This window comes from Stomoxys calcitrans, chromosome 1, assembly GCF_963082655.1.
Source record: "Stomoxys calcitrans chromosome 1, idStoCalc2.1, whole genome shotgun sequence".
In the NCBI taxonomy this organism is placed as follows: Eukaryota; Metazoa; Arthropoda; class Insecta; order Diptera; family Muscidae; genus Stomoxys; species Stomoxys calcitrans.
Window position 1 is genome coordinate 137,685,594 of NC_081552.1, and position 26,574 is coordinate 137,712,167.

At 39.6% G+C, this 26,574-nt stretch overlaps 1 protein-coding gene across 3 annotated transcripts in view; it reads right to left on the reverse strand.

Moving 5' to 3' along the window:
- Positions 1-26,574, reverse strand: part of LOC106091540 (disco-interacting protein 2) — a 386,680-nt gene that overhangs the window by 36,433 nt on the left and 323,673 nt on the right. The window lies entirely within an intron of this gene.

Here is a 26,574-nt window from a genome sequence, read left to right on the forward strand (position 1 = left end):
TCGAAAGCACGCTAACTTCCGAAGGAGTAAAGCTAGCCGCTTGATTATTTGCACAAATACTTATATTTAGTGTAGGTCGGTTGGTATTTTAAATGGGCCATATCGGTCCATGTTTTGATATAGCTGCCATATAAACCGATCTTGACTTCTTGAGCCTCTAGAGTGCGCGATTCTTATCCGATTGGAATGAATTTTTGCACGACGTGTTTTGTTATGATATCCAACAACTGTGCCAAATCGGTCCATAACCTGATGTAGCTGCCATATAAACCAATTTTGCACGACGTGTTTTGTTATGATAACCAACAACTGTGTCAAGTATGGTTCAAATCGGTCCATAACCTGATGTAGCTGCCATATAAACCAATCTTGGGTCTTGACTTCTTGAGCCTCTAGAGGGCGCAATTATTATCTGATTTGCCTGAAATTTTGTACGACGGATCCTCTCATGACCATCAACATACGTGTTTATTATGGTCTGTATCGGTCTATAGCCTGATACAGCTCCCATATAAATCGATCTCTCTATTTTACTTCTTGAGCCCCCAAAGGGCGCAATTCTTATTCGAATTGGCTGACATTTTACACAGGTCTCCAACAAATAATATAATTGTGGTCCAAACCGGACCATATTTTGATATCGCTCTAATAGCAGAGCAAATCTTTTCTTATATCCTTTTTTGCCTTAGAAGAGATGCCGGGAAAGGAACTCGACAAATGCGATCCATGGTGGAGGGTATAAAAGATACGGGCCGGCCGAACTTAGCACACTTTTACTTATTTTTATTCACTCCTTGTCATTTCTGTTGTCATTCGTTAAAAGTATAGAATAAAACCATGGATGTCGACGGACAATATACTGTTACAAGAGGTCTCACTGCATCAAATTTCGAATTCTGATATTGACTGTAACTGGTACGAGTGCTAAGGGATCTTTTCCAAAATGTATAAATTTTGGGTAAGAAATGCGGCTTTTTTGGAATGCATTCAATCGGAACACAGGGCTATGTGGCAGCTGCATACATACTTATATGTTGAGGGGTCCGGGCAACTCACTGGCGAAATTTTCTCGCATTTCATGGCTCAACACTTAAATTGGGAGATCGCTTCAACCAAACTCGGCATGATTGTTCACTGAAATCTGAGTAAAAATACGACTTTATGAAATCAAGAGGTCGGTATTAAAGGTGCTATATTTAGATATAGGCCATCTGTAAACTTAAGGCTGCAGAGTGATTTCATGCCTAAATAAACGTCTATAAACGGGAGATCCAGTACTTTGTAGCGTTCCAAATATGTACTTTGATGTGCTGCAAATGGAATGGCAAAATGGCGAACTCTTGGGCGATGGGTATAAAAACATATGATGCATTTTTAGCTAGTAGAACATTTGGTAGGTTTTTAACAGATTTTGTAGGATTTTTCTTAAATTTCAGTAGGAAATAATTTTCTTGAGTAGCAAAAGTAAGCATAAGTGAGGGTAACCTCAACAAAACTCCGCGACTCTCCCAATACGATTCCCCTCAGCGCATAATTCATCTGATTGACAAGAGATTTGAGAAACAAACAGAGCTTCTTAAATCTCTGTTAAAAGAGAGTGAATCTCGTCTCTTAAGTGTCATTGATAAGAGTATGGTTGACATAAAAGAAGAGATTGGCAAACTGAATGAAAAATATGTCAAACTGGATGACAGGGTTCAAAAGCTTGAGACACTGGCGGATAAAATTGAACATAAGCAAAGTGAAATTACTGATCTGCGTAATGAGATGTATGCAATGAAGGCTAATCAGCAAAAATTTGAGAATCAACAGGTAGCGTGCGGATAAATGGTATACCGTATGATAACGGTGAAAACCTTTATCAAATTTTTGCAAATATATGTGATACAATAAATATTTCTATTCCTACGATAAAGGCGATGTATCGTATGAATAATATTCGTAACCAAAATAGTGCGGCAGATCCTGTGATTATTGTGAATCTAACTACTCCGTCTGACAAAAATTTTGTCCTGAAAAACATTGCACGTTTTAGAAAATCGAACAATTCGAAACTGATTTTAACTCATGCCGGTTTTGATTCAAATAAACCATTTTATGTAAATGAAAATCTTACGAGTCACAACTACAAGATTTTTCAAAATGCATTGAAATTGAAACGACAGAAGCACTTGGAGTCCGTTTTTTCACTTCGTGGCCTTGTTTATGTTAAACGTACTGGAACAGATCCTCCTACTCTAATAGAGAATAACGAGCAGTTAACACAACTTTTTCGAGAAACACCAGATCGCACCATCAACGATAACTGAAATGAATCTTGCAATATCTTATAATAAGTCCCAATTAGTTTTGTTAATTTTATGTTTCTTCTTGTTATTAAGAATTTTTTATTATACTCAAAAATTTTATATGTGTTGTACAACTATATTTATTAATGCTAACTTTAATAGAGCTCATAACTACGAAGAACAAATATATACATTACCAGCATTGCTTATCCAATTGACTTGTGATGCCAAGTAATACTGCTTATGGTTCCAGAGATAATCTAAACTGTATGATTAGAATTCTTAAAAACCAGAAATCAGGATTAACGATTGTCCACATCAATGCCCAAAGTCTAAATAATAAATTAGATGAACTTCGTGATATATTTGTTAACTCTGATATAGATATAATATGTATATCCGAAACCTGGTTCCATCCTGAAATATCTGACAATTTGTACTCTTTACCGGGATATAAAGTTTTGAGAGCTGATAGGCACTCCCATGCTGGTGGAGTTGCAATATATATAAAAAAACTGTATCCACGGTACTATAAAACTGAAGTCTGAGCAAGGCAACTGTATTGAATACCTCTTTGTTGAAATAACTGGCATTTCTAACTCGTCAATGCTTATTGGATGTGTATATAGGCCCAACAGCAGCACACCGTTTGATGTGCTGATATCGTGCCTTGAAAGAATATCATTACGATATAATGATATTGTTATTGCGGGAGATTTTAACAGCAATATTTTAATTGAAACGCAATTTTCTGATGCTATGGAACTTCTTGATCTGTTACCTACTAACCGCTCTGTTCCAACCCATTTTACTAATCATTCGTCTACTCTTTTGGACATTTTCTTTGTGAACTGTGAGTCAAAGGTACTTTTATATGACCAAATTGCTGCACCGGCTTTTTCTAAACATGACTTGATATTTCTTGTGTATGACTATCACATAAATCAACAAGACGAGACAATTACATTCCGTGATTTTAAAAAACTGAACTATAATCTTCTTAATAGCCTTACTGATAATGTCGAATGGGATTCTATATATCAGTTAAATTCTGTGGATGATCAAACAGCATTTTTGCAGCATTATATTAGCTTAATATATAGTCAATGTGTTCCTGAAAAAACCATTACCATAAAAAATCAGCAATCCCCATGGTTTAATGAACAGTTACGTGCACTAATCGATGAAAGAAATATTGCATACAAACGATGGAAACGATACAGAACAACACAACTGCATGAGCACGTTAAGTGTGCCAGGCGAAATGTTGGGAAAAGCATAAACGAGGCCAAAACGCTATTCTTTCGGGAAAATTTTCTGAATGCTGTTAATAGCAGATCTAAATGGAAGGAAATTCGTAAAATTGGCATAGGAGCGAAAACCAACACCAACTTTCCGCCCAATCTAAACATCAATGAACTGAATGAGCATTTTGTATCTGTTTGCTCTATATGTCCCCATGAAAATATATATGAAAATATGAACACTGTACAAGTGGAAAATCCATTTTCCTTTTGCTGTGTAGACCAAACTGACGTTTTGAACAGCATACTCTCAATAAAATCTGATGCAACTGGAACTGACGGAATAAATCCAAGATTTATCAAAATTATCATGCCAAAATTGCTGCCATATGTAACATATATTTTCAATACTGTTCTGACCAAGTCCACCTTTCCGCATGAATGGAAGCTCGCTAAAATCATACCGACTAGAAAATCGAATAATGAATACCGCCCCATTGCAATCTTACCGTTTTTATCCAAAGCGCTAGAATGCATAATGGCGAATCAAATCGAACAATTCCTGTGCTCTCAAAATCTATTATCAGAATGGCAATCTGGTTTTAGAAAAAAGAGAAGTTGCACATCTGTCTTAATAGACGTTGTTGAAAATATTAGACAAAATATGGACAACAAGATGGTATCTTTTCTCCTTCTATTGGATCACAGTAAAGCATTTGATACTGCAAACCATCAAATTCTTGTAGTCAAGCTCTCAAAACTATTTAATTTTTCCCGAACTGCCTGTCAACTGATATCATCGTACCTGTCTCAAAGATCTCAGTCTGTATATTGTAATGATATCTGGTCAAATACGCTTCATGTTCCAAATGGTGTGCCCCAAGGCTCAATCTTGGGCCCATTGTTATTCACCATGTACATTAATGATCTGCCCGATGTACCTTTAACATGTAAGATACAAATGTATGCTGATGACGTTCAACTGTATACCTGCACGAAACTGAATGACTTTCAAACATGTATTTCTAATGTAAATAATGATTTGAATTTAATATATTGTTGGGCTGTTAATAATGCCTTACGTTTAAATCCTACCAAATCTAAGCTGATCATCATACACAAAAGAAGTGTAACAATCCCTGACCAAGTTGAAGTAAAGATTGAGAACACGATTGTAAACCGTGTTCAAGCAGCAACAAACTTGGGTTTAACATTCAACTCTACCTTAACTTGGACGAATCATATAAATGCAGCTGTGGGAAAAGTTCGTGGTATGCTGCGGAATATGTGGGCAGCTCGTCTGTCAACTCCTTTCGAAATTCGTATGCTTCTTGCTAAATCTTACTTAATCCCAACTCTTCTATATAATTGTGAATTATTTGCAAGTTGCAGTGCTGATGACAATAGGAAAATCAAAGTTGCCTACAATGATATTGCACGATATGTATACAACAGACCACGGTATGACCACATATCACAATTTTCTTATCAGATTTTTGATCTTTCAGTTGAAAATTTACTAAATGTTAAATGCTTGCAATTACTACATAAGGTTATTTATAACAAAGAACCTGAATATCTTTACAAACACCTACAATTTGCTAGATCAAATCGAGGGCGCAAACTGATTCAACCTAGATTTGAATCTCAAATCACTGAAAGGCAATTTATTGTAAACAGTATTCGTCTCTGGAACACCCTCCCATCATATATACAACTCATAAGCAATGCTATTGAATTCAAAAAGGAGCTACATGATTATTATAAGTAGAAATTGTATGTAGTCTAGTAGTATAAGTTATAATTAAATTATTTATTTATTTTTTTATAAGCTATAGTTTATAATGGAATTATTTGATGAAACTGCACTGTTGTGAACCAGCACAGTAAAATATAAGATATAATCTTGTTGTGCTTGGTGTTAAATAAATGAAATGAAATGAAAATGAAAACTGGTTGTGACTAGTTTTGTAAGTTTCATACATGTGCTATTATCAATAGATTATATTTTAAGTCAATGTTATAGTTGATCAAATCGAGCTTCCGGGTTTTAACGGCAAAATTTGGGTTTTGGACTTATATTGATAAATAATCGATTCTGTCGTTTACGTACATTGCAAATGGCTGCAATATAAAGAAGACATGAAAAACATTTCCACTTTTTATCTGAAGAACGATATCAGAAAAGCGAGAGATAGAGAAACCAGTAAGGAAAGGCTAAAGTCGGGCGCAGCCGACTATATTATACACTGGGCCTACCTACTACTTTAAGTAGAACCCATGTCAAAATCTTGTCAGACTTTAATTTTGTATACTTACTGAAATATCGAGTGGAACAGCAAGATGTTTTTACAATGAGACCCCAATTCTGGATACCGCAGGGTTAGTATAAGATTTTAAAATCGGCAAAACATGTATATGGAAGCTACCTATATATCTGGACCGATTTTGATGAAATTTGATACACATATTGGGGCATCAAATAAAACACATCATGCTTGATTTCGGTCAAAAATTGTGTCTTCTAAAGCCTTTAAAGACCATATCGGATGAAATATACATATGGGAGCTATATCTAAATCTGATTCGATTTTGATGAAACTTTGCACACATAATGGTACCTCAAATAGAATACATCATCATCGGATGAAAGCTATGTATATATGGAAGCTATATCTAAATCTGAATAAACCTGATTCTGATTAAATTTTGCGCACGTATTAGAACGTTAAACGAAACACCTCATGCTAAATTTTGCAAAGATCGGACCAAAAGTGTGGATACTAAAGACTTTAAGTGACACATTGCATGAAAGATATATATATATATATATATATATATATATATATATATATATATATATATATATATATATATATATATATATATATATATATATATATATATATATATATATATATATATATATATATATATATATATATATATATATATATATATATATATATATATATATATATATTGAAGTAAAGATTGAGAACACGATTGTAAACCGTGTTCAAGCAGCAACAAACTTGGGTTTAACATTCAACTCTACCTTAACTTGGACGAATCATATAAATGCAGCTGTGGGAAAAGTTCGTGGTATGCTGCGGAATATGTGGGCAGCTCGTCTGTCAACTCCTTTCGAAATTCGTATGCTTCTTGCTAAATCTTACTTAATCCCAACTCTTCTATATAATTGTGAATTATTTGCAAGTTGCAGTGCTGATGACAATAGGAAAATCAAAGTTGCCTACAATGATATTGCACGATATGTATACAACAGACCACGGTATGACCACATATCACAATTTTCTTATCAGATTTTTGATCTTTCAGTTGAAAATTTACTAAATGTTAAATGCTTGCAATTACTACATAAGGTTATTTATAACAAAGAACCTGAATATCTTTACAAACACCTACAATTTGCTAGATCAAATCGAGGGCGCAAACTGATTCAACCTAGATTTGAATCTCAAATCACTGAAAGGCAATTTATTGTAAACAGTATTCGTCTCTGGAACACCCTCCCATCATATATACAACTCATAAGCAATGCTATTGAATTCAAAAAGGAGCTACATGATTATTATAAGTAGAAATTGTATGTAGTCTAGTAGTATAAGTTATAATTAAATTATTTATTTATTTTTTTATAAGCTATAGTTTATAATGGAATTATTTGATGAAACTGCACTGTTGTGAACCAGCACAGTAAAATATAAGATATAATCTTGTTGTGCTTGGTGTTAAATAAATGAAATGAAATGAAAATGAAAACTGGTTGTGACTAGTTTTGTAAGTTTCATACATGTGCTATTATCAATAGATTATATTTTAAGTCAATGTTATAGTTGATCAAATCGAGCTTCCGGGTTTTAACGGCAAAATTTGGGTTTTGGACTTATATTGATAAATAATCGATTCTGTCGTTTACGTACATTGCAAATGGCTGCAATATAAAGAAGACATGAAAAACATTTCCACTTTTTATCTGAAGAACGATATCAGAAAAGCGAGAGATAGAGAAACCAGTAAGGAAAGGCTAAAGTCGGGCGCAGCCGACTATATTATACACTGGGCCTACCTACTACTTTAAGTAGAACCCATGTCAAAATCTTGTCAGACTTTAATTTTGTATACTTACTGAAATATCGAGTGGAACAGCAAGATGTTTTTACAATGAGACCCCAATTCTGGATACCGCAGGGTTAGTATAAGATTTTAAAATCGGCAAAACATGTATATGGAAGCTACCTATATATCTGGACCGATTTTGATGAAATTTGATACACATATTGGGGCATCAAATAAAACACATCATGCTTGATTTCGGTCAAAAATTGTGTCTTCTAAAGCCTTTAAAGACCATATCGGATGAAATATACATATGGGAGCTATATCTAAATCTGATTCGATTTTGATGAAACTTTGCACACATAATGGTACCTCAAATAGAATACATCATCATCGGATGAAAGCTATGTATATATGGAAGCTATATCTAAATCTGAATAAACCTGATTCTGATTAAATTTTGCGCACGTATTAGAACGTTAAACGAAACACCTCATGCTAAATTTTGCAAAGATCGGACCAAAAGTGTGGATACTAAAGACTTTAAGTGACACATTGCATGAAAGATATATATATATATATATATATATATATATATATATATATATATATATATATATATATATATATATATATATATATATATATATATATATATATATATATATATATATATATATATATATATATATATATATATATATATATAAAGATATATATATATATATATATATATATATATATATATATATATTGGGTTGCCCAAAAAGTAATTGCGGATTTTTCATATAGACGGCGTTGACAAATTTTTTCACAGCTTGTGACACTGTAATTGCATTCTTTCTTCTGTAAGTTATCAGCTGTTACTTTTAGCTTGCTTTAGAAAAAAAGTGTAAAAAAAGTATATTTGATTAAAGTTCATTCTAAGTTTTATTAAAAATGCATTTACTTTCTTTTCAAAAATCCGCAATTACTTTTTGGGCAACCCAATATATGGGAGCTATATCTAAACCTGAACCGATTTTGATGAAATTTTGCACACACATTGGGACGTAAAACAAACCTCATGCTTTATTTTGTAAAGGTCGGTCCAATATTGTGGCTTCTACAGCCTTAAAAGACCATGAACGGATGAAATATATGTACAGCGGTCAAAAAAAGTATTCATCATTCAATGTTTTTTTTTTTAATAAGTCTACAAAAGACAATTGGAATAAAAACATATTAAACTAATGATGCAGTAGTGCTTGTGTGATATATATGTACACAATTTCATTGTTTTTAAAGAAAAAAATAGTATTTATTGGAACAAAAAGGGCCATTTTACAGCTGAACACAAAAAATTAAACAAAAAAAGTATTCATCATTGCAAAAAAACAAAAAAATAAATAACATAATTTAAAAAAATTAATACTTTGTTATTCGACCACCGCGTCTTATAACTTCTTTCAAACGGTTTGACATCGATTGGACTAATTTAGCGGTTATATTTTGGTCTATATTAGTCCATTCCTCCATTATCACCTGTTGCATTTGACTCTTGCTCGAAAAATTGCGCGTTCTCAATTTGCGTTCGAGATGTTCCCAAAGATGTTCAATTGGGTTCAAGTCGGGACTTTGAGGAGGAGTTTTAATGACTTTGGGGCAGTTATACAGCATCCACATCTTGGTATTTAAAGCAGAATGTTTGGGGTCATTATCTTGATAATAAAAGTTATTACCAAGCCCAAGTTTTACAGCACTATCTTTTAAATTCCTCTTTAAAATGTCAATGTAATACTTATGATCCATTACTCCATTAATAATTTCAAGATTTCCCGCTCCTGAAGCCGCCATACACCCCCAAACCATTAAACCACCTCCACCATGTTTTACAGTAGCAACTGTGTTTCGTTCTTCAAGCTCTGTATTTGGTTTTCTGTACACTATGACCTTTCCATCGCACCCAAAAAGATTAAACTTGCTCTCGTCTGCAAAAATGACTGTTTTCCAAAATGATTCGGGCTGTTTTACATACATTTTTGCGAAGTTTAGCCTTTTCACTCGGTTTATTTTATTTATAAAGGGCTTCTTACGTGCAGTTCTTCCTCTGTAACTATGCCTTTTGAGTGTATTTCGAATTGTTTGTGTAGTAACTTCCTTCCCTAAATATTCCATAGTGTTTTTACGAAGAATGGTCGCATTTGTCTTCGGAGTTTTCTGAACTTGCCGCACTAGCCAACGCACATCTCCAACTGAAAGTGCTTTTGGTCGACCAGATCTTGGTTTATTGTCAACAGTTTTCGTTTCTGTCCACTTTCTGATGATGGATTGTATAGTAGATCGTGGTCTATTTAATATTTCACTGATAGTTTTTTGAGTTAAACCATTCCTGTGGTGTTTTATTATCAAAACTTTTACCTCATCAGAAACCTCGTTTTGCTTACGACCCATTTTGACAAAAACTATATTTTCAATGAAATTAAATATTTGCTGTCAAGGGCAAAGCCTCCTTTACTAAATAAAACAGAAAAGGGGGATTCCCAAATAATATTTGAATTTGACTTTGATGATAGCACATCAATGATGAATACTTTTTTTGTTCTGTTTTTGGTGTTATTATATAAAATTGCATTTTTTGCGCTAATTAAATTTATTTTTTGAATTTATTTTAAAACATATTACGAAAAATAAACTATTGCATAAAACTGCATTATTTGTTTACTTTAAATTTTCTTCAATTACACAAAATAAGTGAATTTATTATCAATTTTGCTAATGATGAATACTTTTTTTGACCGCTGTATATATGGGTGCTATGTCTAAATCTGAGTCGATTTTGATGAAGTTTTGCACACAATATTACGTTAAATAGAATACATCATCATCGGATGAAAGATATGTATATATGAGACGTATCAAGACATTAAACAAAACACCTCATGCTAAATTTTTTAAAAAAGATCGGACCAAAAGTTTGGACACAAAAGCCTTAAAAGGCCACGTTGAATGAAAGATACATATGGAAGATATACCTAAATTTGAACCGATTTTGATGAAATTTTGCACACATATTGCGAAAAAAGCACTTCATATCAAATTTTGTAAAGATCGGACCAAAAATGAGGATTTTACAGTTTCAGGTTTTCAAAAAATTTAAGGAACTCGGAGAAAAGTTGGTGTGATTTTGATTTTGCTAGCAGGTTCTTCTTCTTCGTGGTCGTCGAGAAGATTCAAGGACATTTCTTAAAACTTGCCGATGTAATGGTTAAATCACTGTCTTAATCAAATTTTGCCAAACCAATCCGAGCTCATCATTTTATAATTAATTGCCAGAATTTAAGTATGAAAATAATCCACTTTTAATAAAAAAAAAACAAGAAAAAAGTTTTGGTCGGGTTGTACCAACCGTTTCCACAGTGTTAGATTCGCGTTTATCGCCCACGCCCTTAACTCGGACTGCGTCGCCATGAAAGGCTTCGTGTTAACCAAGTTTATTGACGGCTGTTCTCTAGCCTTCACTGCTAAATCGTCCGCTCTTTCATTCCCCCCTATTCCGCTGTGGCCCGGAACCCAAACGGTGTGGATCGTGCCATCCTCAGACCTCACACCACCTTACGCATTACTTGATCGCTCGGATCTCCTCCTGCAGGGCCATATTATCGTCAGGCAGTCAAATATATATCTCAGCCTTTGGGTTCTCAATGTAGACTCACAGACCCGTTCTGTTCTTTAGCCTTGATGCAGCTGTATAGCATGATCTTCCACATGGCAATACCAGAGATCCGTTAATCCAAGACTCTGCCTCTGACAGAATATCTAGAATAGTCTCCAGCGCCCTAGTGGGCGTGGTCCTCATCGCTCCATCTATGCTAAGACAACATGTTCTCTGAACCTGTTGTAATATCCTTACGATGCTCTTTTTCTCTATCGCAGTCCACCAAGCTACTGAGGCATAAGTTAGTATTGGTCTTATCCCGCTCTGTAGACCCAGTGGACTATTCTTGGATTCAGGCCCCATTTCGAGCCAGTGCGCTCCTGAATGTGACACTTCCAATTCAGTTTCCTGGCCAATATCACTTTTTAGTAGTTGACCTTGTCAGATATCGAAGTTGATTGAGGAAACATGGTGAGTCAAGTTGGCCCATTTTCGTGAACAGGCAGATTCAGTCGTCTCTGGGCTAACATTGAGACCCCTTGGCCAAGTTCAGTCGTATGCCACCTTCAAGACCCTTTCGGCACTTGTGCATAGCCGATTTAGATCCTAGCGGACGGGTGCAAATCCCACCTCAGGGAAGGATTTGAACCCTCCTGCGGCGTGCCTGTGCCACTTTCTCTCTTATGTTCATGTCATGGCACTCACAATTACTCACCTGTTCCTTAGGAACCGGTCTACCCGGTACTGGCATAGGGCTTGGATCAGTGTGTTGGTTCGCACATTGTCAAACCCCCTCGATGTCAAAGCATACCGCCAATGGCCTTTGCATCGAAGGATGCTTATATTTTATGCACAACCTCGTGCATGGGAGTCTCCATCTACATTCCCTTGACATAAGCATGCTTATATTTTATGCACAACCTCGTGCATGGGAGTCTCCACCTACATTCCCTTGACATAAGCATGCTGTTTGTATCAGAGAATGCTGGATGTCCTACACTTTATCACGATATCCACAAAACACTCCATGGTTTGGAGTAGAAAGGACGTAATGCTTATAGGTCTGCAGACCTTTGGTGTCGCATAACTTGCCTAGCCAGGCTTGGGTATATATACGAGCCTTGTCACTTGTTAGGTTTTCAGAGTATATGCAAGTCCTAGGCACGTTGTGAAAATAGTGACCAGATGGGGCACCAGATATTTGGCCTCCTTCTGAAGTAGAAATGCAAATTTGTCAATGAATATTCCACTAAGGAACAGGGTCCATCTTCTCACATATGAGTGCAGTCCGATTGAAGTTTAAGCTCCTCCCTTTTAAAGACGAATCCAAACGGCGTGTCGCAGTGCGACACCTCCTTGGAGAGAAGTTTTTGCATGGCATAATACCTCACAAATGTTGCCAGCATTACGAGGTGAAAACCACCGGTAAAAATTTTCCCCGATAGTCTCGCCATGATTTGAACCCAGTGTCATAGGCGGACATGCTTACCTCTGTGATACAGTGGCCATCTTCCGTAGTAACGCCGGAAATATTCCAACAGGTCCGGGAGAATTAAATGGTTGGAAGGCCATCAAGGCTTCCGTTACTATAAATTCTGTATTGATAAGTCTTCGTTCAATCGCATCATTCCAAGATTCCGGTGTCTCCGCTCGCTCCGTGTCGCTCTAGTAATCTTATTGTATTCCTCGAGCCTTATGTAACACCTATCCTTTTTTTACGACGTGCTCTGTTATAAAGTCTGCGGACCACTTTCCCAATATTGCGAATTGATTTTCTTTGTCGAAGAAGACAACTATCTCTGGGGCAAATAACTAATTTAAGTTTTTATGATAAATTACGCAGGTGCTCGGCCAAGTAGCAGCGTTAGCATATATATATCCAGAAACTTCGTTCCGGCTCGTCCATGGCTCCTGAATTAAGGCAATATGAATCTTGCCCTTGCTGATTTTCTCCATCAGAGCGGGTGTAGTCGTCTCGCTTCGGTGGAGGTTTATCTGGGTGAACTTGGGAGCCGATGATAGTCTCATCGTCTGCTTCCAGTTCTTTCTCGGCTATAAAAAGGAGGTCCCTATAATTGAGCTTAAAACTTAAATCGAACTTCACTCATTGATATGTGAGAAGTTAGCCCCTGTTCCTTAGTGGAATGTTCATGGGCAAAATTTGCAAACCAGGTTATGCAAATAGTGCGGCTTGTAAGGGCTTAGGAAGTCAAATCGGCAGATCGGTTTATATTGGAGCTATATCAGACCAGTCATCTGTTGGCTAGTGGAGCTTGGAGCAGCCGCTCCACCAGTCGAGGTTTCAGTAGCAGACAACATGCTACGGCCTGATACCACCACAGCAGCTGTTGAGTCTTTGGAGACCATTCTCAGCCTACTCCCGGGCTCTAGATCTGCCGCTCCACTGAAAAGAGACGCAGATCATCAACCGCCTAATGGATACCCCTATCGCAGCTATCCTTGAGTGACATTCGAAAACTGCACCGCAGTCAGCCAAAGGGCTGTGGTCACCTGGAGGGCATCCCATGCCTTAAAGAACTAGGGCGAACAACAGTAAGATGGGTTCAAGGACCATTGCCAATATCGCTAGGGACAGTTTGGTGATGGCAGTTGTCGACAAGGGAGAAAAACAGAACTGCATACCTAGGAATAATTAGAGTGGGATAGTCAATGGACTGTCATCAATATACTCCAATGTCCTTACGGAATTTTCTGGGTCTCCTCCAGTTTGTGACGATGCAGGCTTGTATCGGGCCGATACAGACTAATTGCCTTCGTGGATCAACGCTCAATTGAAATGTATCGTTGTGCGCTAAAAAAGATTGGTGAGATCTGGTCAGGTGCAGCACTAGATTTAGTCAAGAAAGAAGATATTCCTTCTGGACGAATGGCACATGATTGGATACCAAGGATTCCCTCAGATCCTGAATCGGTGCTTGGAAGACTAAGGGAATGTAATCCCAATCATTCAACCACCGACTGGAAGATTGAATGAGGCTGATGGTGACCGGAGACATGCAGTATTTGTACTAAACTCCGGCTGTCTCGCAGGCCTCAACAAATCTGAAGGGGATTCAACAAGTTGAAACTGAGGGCCTATAGAAGCGGTGGTGTTGGGGAGTCAGGAGACGACTCAGCAGTTGTTGCTGAACACTTGCCTGAGGAACTGTGTGGGTGGGTCACAAAGTTGGACTGGGCTCAAGGTGTGCGCGGGCGGGGAAGCACGGAACTCAGAAAGTACTTCGACAGCAGCAGCTAGTGAAGAATCTAAGGAAAAATCGTCCACACCGCAAGTGCCCAGTGTCCTGGGGAAGAGCGGTTCCACAGCTTTCTCACCTGCCCCTGGATGCATACGGAAGCTCATCATGACAAGTTCTAACGAACCTTGTGAAGATGAACTCCTGGTGGAGTCAGAAGTTGAGGCTAACGCAACATTGGTGAAAGTTCTGCATCCTGGTTCTTATCCAGGAACCAAGGGTGGGTGGAGGAATGGTTCGTGGACTTAGAATTCCGGGATTTAAACTACTCAAGAGTACGGGAAATGGGAGACACAGAGCCTGTATTCTTGCAAAGGGTAGTTTAAATGTTTTTTCTTCTTCCGTCGCTAAGCACTGAAGATTCAGTAGTAGCCAGCATTGAAATAACAAGTCTCATTATGAGCTGGCTTCTCTACATATGGCACACGATTCAGAGATGGCGCCTTCAAACCTTAAGTTGCTGGTTGAAGCCGCTTCCGTAGGGAAAAACCTCATTGTAGGAAGTGATGCCAATGAGAGGAGAGTCTCAGTGAGGAGTCAGGTGGCACTGGCTCTTAACTAAATACTGAGTGCCAATGATACTCGAGATGACAAGGCGAGTTATTGGCGCCTTCAAATAACCAATGGCCAACATCAGCGTCTGTTCCCAGTTTGGGGGCGGCTGGCGGCGAGCGTCGGACCTTGGAGCAAGCGGCTTGCCACAACGAAGCATACATGCAATCCCACAAACCCATGCGGTTGGGGCGCTGGGCCAGTTACCCGCCCCCGGAAAACATAGAACTACTATGAAAAACAAAGGAATAGTAAAAACGGATTCTTCGTAAAATATATGGACCAGTTTGCGTTAACGGAGAATATAGGCGACGTATGAACCACGAGCTGTATGACGACGATAGCATAGTTACACGCATCAAAATACAACGGCTGCGTTGGCTAGGTCATGTTGTCAGAATGGATGAAGAAGCTCCAGCAAAGAAGTCTTTTGAAGGCAAACACGGTGGTGGTATTCTACGTTCGGCTAGTGGAAGAAATATTCTGTCATAGCCAATTAAAGTAAAGTAAAGTAAAGTAAGATGCCAATGCATATCACCAGATATGGGCAATCCCATGGCAGCCGGTTGTACGTACCGGATTGACCCGATGGAATCTTCATCGGCAAGGGCTGCCGCCTCAGTGTACGTGTTCGTCTTTTTTCGTCATGGAAGAGGCACATCCCGGAGTGCCTTCTCCGTATGCTTTTGGTCCGTGCCGGGATTGAAAAGAACCCCGGACCCTGGTTCTGTTCCGTTTGCCAGAACCGCCTTCATCATCGGTCAGTGTCGGTGAGGTGTAACAGGTGCTTGGAGTGGGTACATTTCCGTTCTTGCTCTGGCCTAACTTCGCTACGGGAGTATAGTCATACTGGCTATGTCGCTAGGTGCTGTGCGAACATAGCCAGCAGTGGGTCACAAGCGTCGCCGTCGTCGCCTTCGGCGTCCTCGTCGTCGGACTATGCGACCACCCCGACCTCTCCCGTACGGCAATTTATGCAAAGACAGCACCCTAGCCCTACTATTGCCAGGCCAGTGTCGGGAAATGTATCGTTCCTGCAGTTAAACTGCAATGGACTGCGAGGCAAGATTGACGAGATTGTGGATTTTATGAGTCGGAAGAGCATATCGGTCGCAGCGATCCAGGAGACAAAGCTGACTAACACCTGCAGCTTGCACAGTTGTCACGGCTACAATGTAAGGATCGCTCAAGGAATGGAGGTGGGGGATTGGCCTTCGTTATACACCATTCCGTGCAGTATAGACCTATCTCGCCTGCGCTTGACGCTAGTGACCCATACATGGAATGTATGGGGGTAGCAGTCAAGTCTGGTACTGCCGAGATAGAGATATACAACGTGTATATACCGCCGGTTGGCAGCTGTGTCCCGATTAATGGCCAGGCCTACAGCCCCGACATAAGTGGGTTGCTATCTGGCCATAGTCGTCTGGTTCTGGGGGATTTCAATGCACATCACTCGTCATGGCATTCTCCCCTAGGCAACGACCAGCGTGGCATAGCTTTGGCAGAGCAGATAGATAGCTCCACGTTTTGCACGGTGAATGAGGATGCCCCCACTAGGATTACGAGGAGGTGCAGCAGCTCGCCAGACATCTCAATCGCATCCCCTGATCTCCTGAGTGACGTATCCTGGCAAGCCGTCATCTCTTTGGGGTCAGACCACCTCCCCATAATCCTCACCATCGACCGACCACCCGACTTCATAACCTCTGAGCGCCGAACGTTCATCAACTACAAGAAGGCCAATTGGACTGGCTTCAGAGAGTATACCAATCGCCGCTTCAATGAACTGCCACCCCCCTCTGATGTGCTTGTGGCCGAGAGGAAATTCCGAGACATCATCAACGCAGCAGCCGCTCGCTTTATACCAGCCGGTCGAATACCGCAAGTGCGACCCAATTTTCCGGCGCAAGCAGTGGTACTCGCAGACGAGCGTGATGGGATTCGTGCTATGGACCCCGCTAACCCCAGAATCAGCGAGCTGAATCTGGAAATAAACAGGGTAGTCAACGAACATAAGCGGAATTTGTGGCTGGAACACTTGGAGCAATGTAACTTAGGCACCGGTGCAGGCAAATTGTGGGCCACTGTTAAGTCTCTCTCGAACCCCGGTAGACGGGACGACAGGACTTCAGTCACTTTTGGCGAGTTAACCGTGACTGATCCGAAGAGATGCGCCAGGTTGTTCAACCGTCAATTTATCGTGCATCCCGAGAGAGACAGGGCAAGGAGGAGAGCCATTCGCCGTATTCGTGGTCTCCGAGCCGATGAACAGCCATCACAATTTACCGTGGGCGAAGTTACGAATGTCATCCGTGGCGCCAAATCTTCCAAGGCGTTGGGCCCCGACGGAATCTCTACATTGATGCTGAAGAATCTGGATTTACCTGGAGTTGAGTACCTTACCACTGTCCTTAACCTGTCATTGAACACTCTTATAGTTCCCGATGTCTGGAAAATGGGCAGAGTGATCCCGCTACTGAAGCCTGGTAAAGACCCGAGTTTGGGGGAGTCGTACAGACCGATCTCCCTTCTCTCACCAGTGGCTAAGACGCTTGAGGCATTACTCCTCCCGAGCCTCGTAGGAGAATTTCCATTCGCCGAGCATCAACACGGATTTCGGAGACTGCACAGCACAACAACAGCTTTGCATGCCATCACCACACACATTTGCCGTGGCTTCAATCAACCCAGGCCATGTGATAGGACGGTCCTCGTGGCATTGGACCTATCGAAGGCATTCGACACGGTCAACCATGCCAAATTATTTGAGGACATCGCCAACACGTCCCTCCAGCCAGGCCTTAAACGTTGGGTCGCGAATTATCTGTGTGGCCGCCAGTCATTTGTGGAATTTAGGGATAAGAAGTCAAAACACCGTAGAGTGAAACAGGGAGTTCCCCAAGGCGGGGTGATATCTCCGGCTCTGTTTAACCTCTACCTATCCTCCATCCCACCTCCTCCAGACGGCATAGAGATCGTATCATATGCGGACGACTGTACGATCTTGGCATCAGGCCCCCCACCCATTGATGACATCTGCGATAGGTTGAACGTCTACCTCAACGAGCTTGCCTCATATTTCGCTGCAAGAAATCTGAAGATATCCGCCACCAAATCTTCAGCCACACTGTTCACTACAAATACGCGTGAGGTGAATACTGTGCTGACTGTGATGGTCGATGGAGAAATGATTCCGACCATCAAGTGTCCCAAAATACTTGGCATCACATTTGACAGCTCCTACACTTTCTCCCCATATGCCACAGCAATCTGCAATAACGTCAAAAGTAGAAACAAGGTCCTCAAGTCACTCGCTGGCAGCACTTGGGGTGCAGACAAAGAAACCTTGTTGACCACGTACAAAGCAATTGGCCGGTCTGTGGTAAGTTATGCAGCGCCAGTGTGGTCACGTCAGCTTTGTGACACGCAGTGGAATAATATTCAGATCTGTCAGAATGCCGCCCTCCGAACTGCGACGGGCTGCCTCCTTAGTTCTCATGTGGACCACCTCCACCAGGAGACAAAGATCCTACCAGTGCGAAGACATAACTACATGCTGTCTAAGCAATACCTTTTGGGCTGTTATCGCAGAAATCATCCAAATCATCATCTTGTGGACAGATACCCACCGCCCAGAAGCCTTAAGGTAGATCTACATGATCTAGAGCGTGAGGTCCAGCGCTACAAGAGAGAACCTCTAGATCAAGCGGCATATCAAGCGGGTCTGAACAACATTCATGCAGACACGGTAGCAGACGCGTTAACTGGCTACCGGGTGAATGTAGTCCTTGGAGAACGACCGCCACCCATTGCACCCGAAGAAATCGACCTCCCCCGGCAAACCAGAGTGATTCTGGCTCAATTACGTTCCGGCAGATGCAGCCGCCTCAATTCCCACAGAGCTAGGATTGATGCCGACGTGCAAGATGTATGTCCCGACTGTAACCAGGGACCGCACGATACACGTCACCTGTTTAACTGCCCGGCCAGACCCACTCGACTCAGACCCAGATCCCTGTGGACGCACCCCATCTTAGTCGCGGAGTTCCTGGGTCTTGACACTCAACAGAATCAAGCAGACGAGAGATAGTACACAATAAACTGCTACAACAACAACAACAACAACCAGATATGGGGAAGTTCGAAATATTTTCGTCCCATAGTCTGTCATCCTTTATGCTGATGACTCTTGCGAAGTTGATAGAAACATATCTTAATGCAAAGATCCCTGGAGAACGCCTGTCGCGGCTGCAGCATGCATATATTGGGTTGCCCAAAAAGTAATTGCGGATTTTTCATATAGTCGGCGTTGACAATTTTTTCACAGCTTGTGACTCTGTAATTGCATTCTTTCTTCTGTCAGTTATCAGCTGTTACTTTTAGCTTGCTTTAGAAAAAAAAGTGTAAAAAAGTATATTTGATTAAAGTTCATTCTAAGTTTTATTAAAAATGCATTTACTTTTTTTTTAAAAAACCCGCAATTACTTTTTGGGCAACCCAATAGTAAAGGCAAATCCACTGAAACAGCCCTTAACGACCTAGTCAGCTACATAGAGGGTTCTCCCGCTGTCAAGGAATATGCAATGGTAGCATTTCTTGATAATGCCTTTAATAAAACCATATTCCCGATACAATAAAAAGGGAAATATGTCAGAACCATCAAATTACAGAGGAATTACGTTTATGAACTGCATGGCAAACATAACGATGGCTATCTTAAACGAAAGACTATGTGAATGGGTAAACCATCATTATTCTACTGTTGATAACATCTATAATCTAGCATCTGTTGTGAACTTTAAGCACAAGGAAAACAAGAAAGGACTCTTAGAACACAAGGAAAACAAGAAAGTAGATGCATTTTTTGCGGATAATGATAATGTCTACAGAAAATCCCAAAAATACAAACTGGCTCAACTTGGTGTATCAAACAAGTTCGTAAAACTGATGCAGCATACATACAACTTACTTTTACTGTAATTGGCTACGACAGAATATTTGTTCCACTAGCCGAAAGTAGAAAAGCGTTCCAAGCGCATCGGTCTTCTGCGCTCATTCTTAAATGTCTGATACCAAGCTTCTAAGTGCCTCTCACCACTTGATCTTTCCATCGGGTTTTTGGTCTTCCCGGTTTGCGTGTACCACCGTGCTTGCCTTCAAAAGACTTCTTTGCTGGAGCTTCTTCATCCATTCTGAGAACATGACCTAGCCAATGCAACCACTGTATATTGATGCGTGCAACTATGCTATCATCGTCATATAGCTCATACGGCTGGTGGTTCATACGTTGCCTATATTCTCCATTATCGCAAACTGGTCCATATATTTCACGAATAATCTTTCTCAGACATGGGATACCAAACTCAGACACCTTTGAACGTAAAGGAGTATCAAAGGCGGCTTTGTAGTCAACAAAGAGTTGGTAGGTGCTAATTTGCCCTTTTGGGGTCTTTTCCAGGATTTGGGGCAGTGTGAATATCTGGTCCAAGGTGGATTTACCTGGTCTAAAGCCGTATTGATAGGGCCCAATTATCTCATTGATTTTTGGTTTTAATTTTGCACACAGTACGCTCGAGAGTATCTTGTATGCGATGGAGGGGAGACTTATTCCAGTTGGGTAAAATGTTCTTTCCATATCCTCAGCATGTTGTCTGTGTCAGTTACCAGATTTCCTTCTTTGTCTCTGCAGGAGGATGTACCTGCACCAAGCCATCGGTTTGGTGTTTAATTCTTTGGTAGAATTTCCGAACTTCATTCTGACTCCTGTACATCTCAATTCGCTCACACTTACATCCTTCCATTTCCTTTTTCTTTCTGTGGAATAGACGGTTCTCCTCTCTCCTTTTCTCCCGATACCTCTCCTTCATCTTCGTTGCTACTGATTGCAGGGTTGCTCTATATGCCGCATTCTTGGCTTCAGGAGCATCTCGACACTCTTTGCCGTACCATGGGTTTTTTGGAGGAGGCTTCCGGTACCCAAGTACGGATTTCGCGGCATTTTCCATGGAGTGAGCTTGAACTTGCCACTTTGCCATTATATCATCAGAGCAAGGAGTGCTTTCATCAAGCAGTTGGGTCAGGCGAGTGGAGTATGCCGCTGCCATTTGTTGTGTTTGCAGCAGGGTGGATCACAACGTGATCAATTTGGTTCCAAGGGTTTTGATCGGGTGACAGCCATGTGGCTTTGTGAATATTTGTATGTTGAAATCTAGTGCTACTAACTACCATGTTCTTTGCCGCGACGAAATCTATCACCCTCATCCCATTACTGGACGTTATCTCGTGAAGGCTAAACTTTTCGACTGTTGGACCAGAAATGTCTTGCTTCCCTATTTTCGCATTAAAATCTCCCAGAACGATCTTAATATCATGGGCGGGGCAGCGGTCATATTCTCTCTAGGCGCTCGTAGAAAATATCCTTGGTCTGCTCGTCTTTGTCTTCTGTCGAGGCATGGGCACAAATAAGGATGATGTTGAAAAATTTGGCTTTTATGCGGATTGTGGCTAGCCTCTCATCCACCGGAATAAAGCTGGAGACAAGGTGTTTCAGTCTCCAACGAACCACAAATCGCCAGCCAAATTCATTTATTCCGTGTTATGGCAGCTATAGTATAGTTCGTCACCGTTTGGTGACCATCGCACCCCATTCCCAGTCCATCGCACTTCCTGTAAGGCGGTAATATCTGCCTTGTACTTCTCTAATACATCCGCCAGCGTGTATACTGCACCTTCTCTATAAAGAGTGCGGACATTCCAGGTACAGATCCGCATATCATGGTCCTTTTTTCGTTTGGGTGGGTCGTCAACGTTGGGGGGTCCGTTTTTACTATTCCTTTGCTTCCTTTGCATAGTAGTTCTCATAGTTTTCCGGGGGCGGGTTACAGGCCCAGCGCCCCAACCGCATGGGTTTTGTGGGGTTGCAAATGTATCCCACGTTGTGGCGTGCCGCTTGCTCCAAGATCCGACGCTCGCCTCCAGCCGCCCCTAAACTGGGAACAGACGCTGATGTTGGCCATTGGTTATTTGAAGGCGAACTATTGGTTATATATGTTGGTCAATGGTTATGTAAGACAACACGGAATATGCAGTTTGGACAGGAGATGAACTTTCGGACAAATTTGAAACTTACTCAGGAGCTAAACAGGGCTGCCATTGTTATTCTCTAGGTTTATTTGGGGGAGGCTTTTCCCACTTTGTTTTTACGATTTTTAGGGTCGTTATGAGCACTTATTTTTTCGCCCGTGTTATATAGTTTGCCTCTTTTTTAATAATAACATAAGGGGTTTTACTTCACCATGGATTTCAATTGTTTATTTGAATTAATTTTGAAATTTTAATTTAACTAATAACTCTTATTTATTTTGGGTTTGTTTTCAAATTCAATATGTAGCACGTTTATAAATGAATTGACCAGTGCGCTTCACGATGACAAAAAAAAATTACTGACTTCTTTTTTTTGCACTTCATGTGTTTGAAGGGACAAAAAAAAAAAAGAACTTGCCAAAAATGCAACAGCAACAACAACCATACAGCTCCGTTAACTATGCTGATGAACATAGGTTGTGAGTTGTTGTTGTTGTTAGATCATTCCTTCTCATTACAGTGAGTAAGGCAATCCCATGGCAGCCGGTTGTACGTACCGGATTGACCCGATGGAATCCTCCATCGGCAAGGGCTGCCGTCTCGGTGTAAAACACACTGCTACAACAACAACAACAACAACAGTGAGTAAGGCAATGGTTTATGTAAATGGGAAGAGAATGAAGGAGAACAGAAACGGGTCAATAGACTGAAGTAAATGAAAAGAGGTCTCTTATATACTTCAACATATGTAAATATGGGTCATTCCATAGCAAATTAGGATTGAGATCATATAAAGCAATGAAGGCAAATAAAGAAACGAAATGATAAATAGTTATAACTAAATAATGAAAATGAAATTTATGAAATGAAATGAAAAAATTAACTTTAATATTCAATTGAATAGACTGAATGAAAAATTAAAAAAGATATCAAAGAGAGTTTAATGTCGATTGATATTAAACACTCTATATATCCAAAATTTGGACATAAGACTTCTGCTTAATGCAGATGACATTGCTAGTCTAGCAGATGATATACATACAGTGCCAAAAATGATCATAAAACTCGAAAACTACTACTAAACGGAGGAAGGCTAAGCGCAAGCGAGAAATTAATGCACAACGGAGCGAGATTAGAATTGTAAACTAGTATAAACACCTAGGTGTCACCTTTACATAAAAGCTATCATTTTCGAAGCATGTAGAAAAACGGACAAGTCAGTCAAAGATGGTATAAAATACCTCACTTAGAAAATACTGAAGGTGCCTAGTGTTAACCGCAGGTCCGGCCATGTATTGCATAAATGCACTTGCACTTGCGCTGCACTCAGGTTTTTGTTGTTTAAAGCGAGTGCATATTTTGGTACCTGCAAGCAGTGCAATTATACACACAACTAATAAACATACATACTCCCTCGTACATTTAAGCTCTTGCCAGTCTATTTGTAGTTACATAGGTTGGTCAATTCTATTGTATGTATGTTTAAAATAAATCTTTTTGTACATAAACCTTTTTTATGGTAAATGGATTCTGTTACTTTTGAGATCATTTTTGCATACAATGAATTTTTAAACCATTCGTAGAAAAGAAGCAGTCGAATAAAGTGAAGTTCATATCGGCGCTTTTAAATAGTCGCTTATTTATTTTTTTTGCAACAATAGCCTGTAAAAAAGATTACAGGCTCAAAACACCTAGATTGCACAAAAGTTTGAGACCGCGGTTGAAGTTGCCTTTTGTATACACTAAGCCTACATCTACAATTTATACACCAAATTATGCACAAATACGAAAAAACCCGTTTACCAAAAAAGCTAACTAATTTATTACCGCAAGAAGAAGGAATTTGGGTATTAGATATTAAAAGAACTGCACAACGATTGATCGTACAATGGCCAGATACCACAAATGAACATGGGTGGAATTTATTGAACACACGCATTGTTATTGGTGAACGAAATTATATCTTTCGTGAGAGCTTAAGGTTAAAACATCAAAGCTAATCTAGAATATACAAACATTTAGATTATAGAAAGGGAGAAATTTACTTTACTGATTCCGACTCCAGCGATAAAATTTCCTGGGTCTTTAAGGTAAGAAGTGGATTGACCAAGTGGGGAAAGAATATGTAATATGTGGAACCTCAATCGTGATGAAACATTACTGAACTTTCTAGGGGAGTGCCCTGTTTGAGAGAATTTTGAATTTTAATATTCCAATCTGCTGTGCTATCTAAGGAGGACATGACCAACATCTTAGACGGCCGTGAACCAGATAAATTCTCAGTATAAAGGCACAAAAACTTCTATACATGACAGACGGTTTATAACAAAGCCATTGTCTTTTACTGCCTTATTTTCTTTTTTTACTAAACTGTAATTAGAAATGAGCAGCGACCGTAACGGTTATAAGTGCTATAGAAAACGTTTTTTTAATCGTTATTTTTTGACTTAAAAAAAAAAACTTATGCAAAACAGTTTTTTTTTTCAACGTATAATAAAAGGTCGGGTGAAACTCTTAAAAATAGAGTTTTTTTCCTTCAAAAAATATCAGCGGCGAAATTTTTTTCGTCATTCTGATTGTAACTACTCGAAATATTCGTCTGAGACCCCATAAAGTATATATATTCTTGATCGTCGTGAAATTTTATGTCGATCTAGCCATGTCCGTCCGTCCGTCCGTCTGTCTGTCGAAAGCACGCTAACTTCCGAAGGAGTAAAGCTAGCCGCTTGAAATTTTGCACAAATACTTCTTATTAGTGTAGGTCGGTTGGTATTGTAAATGGGCCATATCGGTCCATGTTTTGATATAGCTGCCATATAAACCGATCTTGGGTCTTGACTTCTTGAGCCTCTAGAGAGCGCAATTCTTATCCGATTGGGATGAAATTTAGCACGACGTGTTTTGTTTTGATATCCAACAACTGTGCCAAGTATGGTTCAAATCGGTCCATAACCTGATATAGCTGCCATATAAACCGATCTGGGGTCTTGACTTCTTGAGCCTCTGGAGTGCGCAATTCTTATCCGATTGGAATGAAATTTTGCACGACGTGTTTTGTTACGATATCCAACAACTGTGCCAAGTATGGTTCAAATCGGTCCATAACCTTATATAGCTGTCATATAAACCGATCTTGGGTCTTGACTTCTTGAGCCTCTAGAGGGCGCAATTCTTATCCAATTTGAATGAATTTTGGCACGTAGTATTTTGTTATGATATCCAACAACTGTGCCAAATATGGTTCAAATCGGTTCATAACCTGATATAGCTGTCATATAAACAGATCTGGGACTTGACTTCTTGAGCTTCTAGAGGGCTCAATTTCTATCCGATTTGGCTAAAATTTCGCAAGACGCTTTTTATTGTTACTTTCAACAACTATGTCAAATAAAATACAAGCCGGTTCATAACCTGATATAGCTGCCATATAAACCGATCTGGGATTTTGACTTCTTGAGCCTCTAGAGGTCGCAATTATTACGGACGGATTCTCTCATGACCATTAACATACGTGTTTATTATGGTCTGAATCGGTCTATAGGATACAGCTCCCATATAGATAGATCTCTCTATTTTACTTCTTGAGCCCACAAAGGGCGCAATTCTTATTCGAATTGGCTGACATTTTACACAGGTCTCCAACATATAATTTAATTGTGGTCCAAACCGGACCATATGTTGATATCGCTCTAATAGCAGAGCAAATCTTTTCTTATATCCTTTTTTTGCCTAAGAAGAGATGCCGGGAAAATAACTCGACAAATGCGATCCATGGTGGAGGATATATAAGATTCGGCCCGGCCGAACTTAGCACGCTTTTACTTGTTTTTTTTTTTTGCAGACGAGTCTAAATCGAGTTCAATTGACAATATGCGTTGTTTAGTACAACAAAAACGAAGTAACCCGAAGCAAAAAATTGTTCCTGTCTTGGATGCAATACGAAAATATTCTAGCACACTAATGCGGATTTTGAAGGCTCAATAAGTATGCCTGAAACTACAATATAATGTTAAGTAATATTCTTTAAAAAATTTCCAAAAAATGGTTTTAACAAAATTTTGTGCAGTAATCTATTGCATTGGGTATTCATGTAACATGGCTTCAAAGTAGGGTGAAGACGAATTTGTTTTGCATCCATATTGCTTCAAACCAGCGGTTGTGTATGCTAATTGTGTTTTGAGTTCATTGATCGAAGATCAAGTAAAACAATTCGTGCTTCACGAAAGCTAGACATTGGCCCGATCTTTATCCGCGTGCTTTCAAGAAAGTTTAATAGCTTCAGGTGAATTTGCGAAATCGGGCAAAAAGGTTATCGCGCGTGTTTTGTTTTATCTTTTGTTGTTGTTTTATACTTTTTAACGCAGTATTCTTAAAAGATTTTGAGACTGAATTCGAATTTAAATACTTTTATTTTATTTAATTTATTT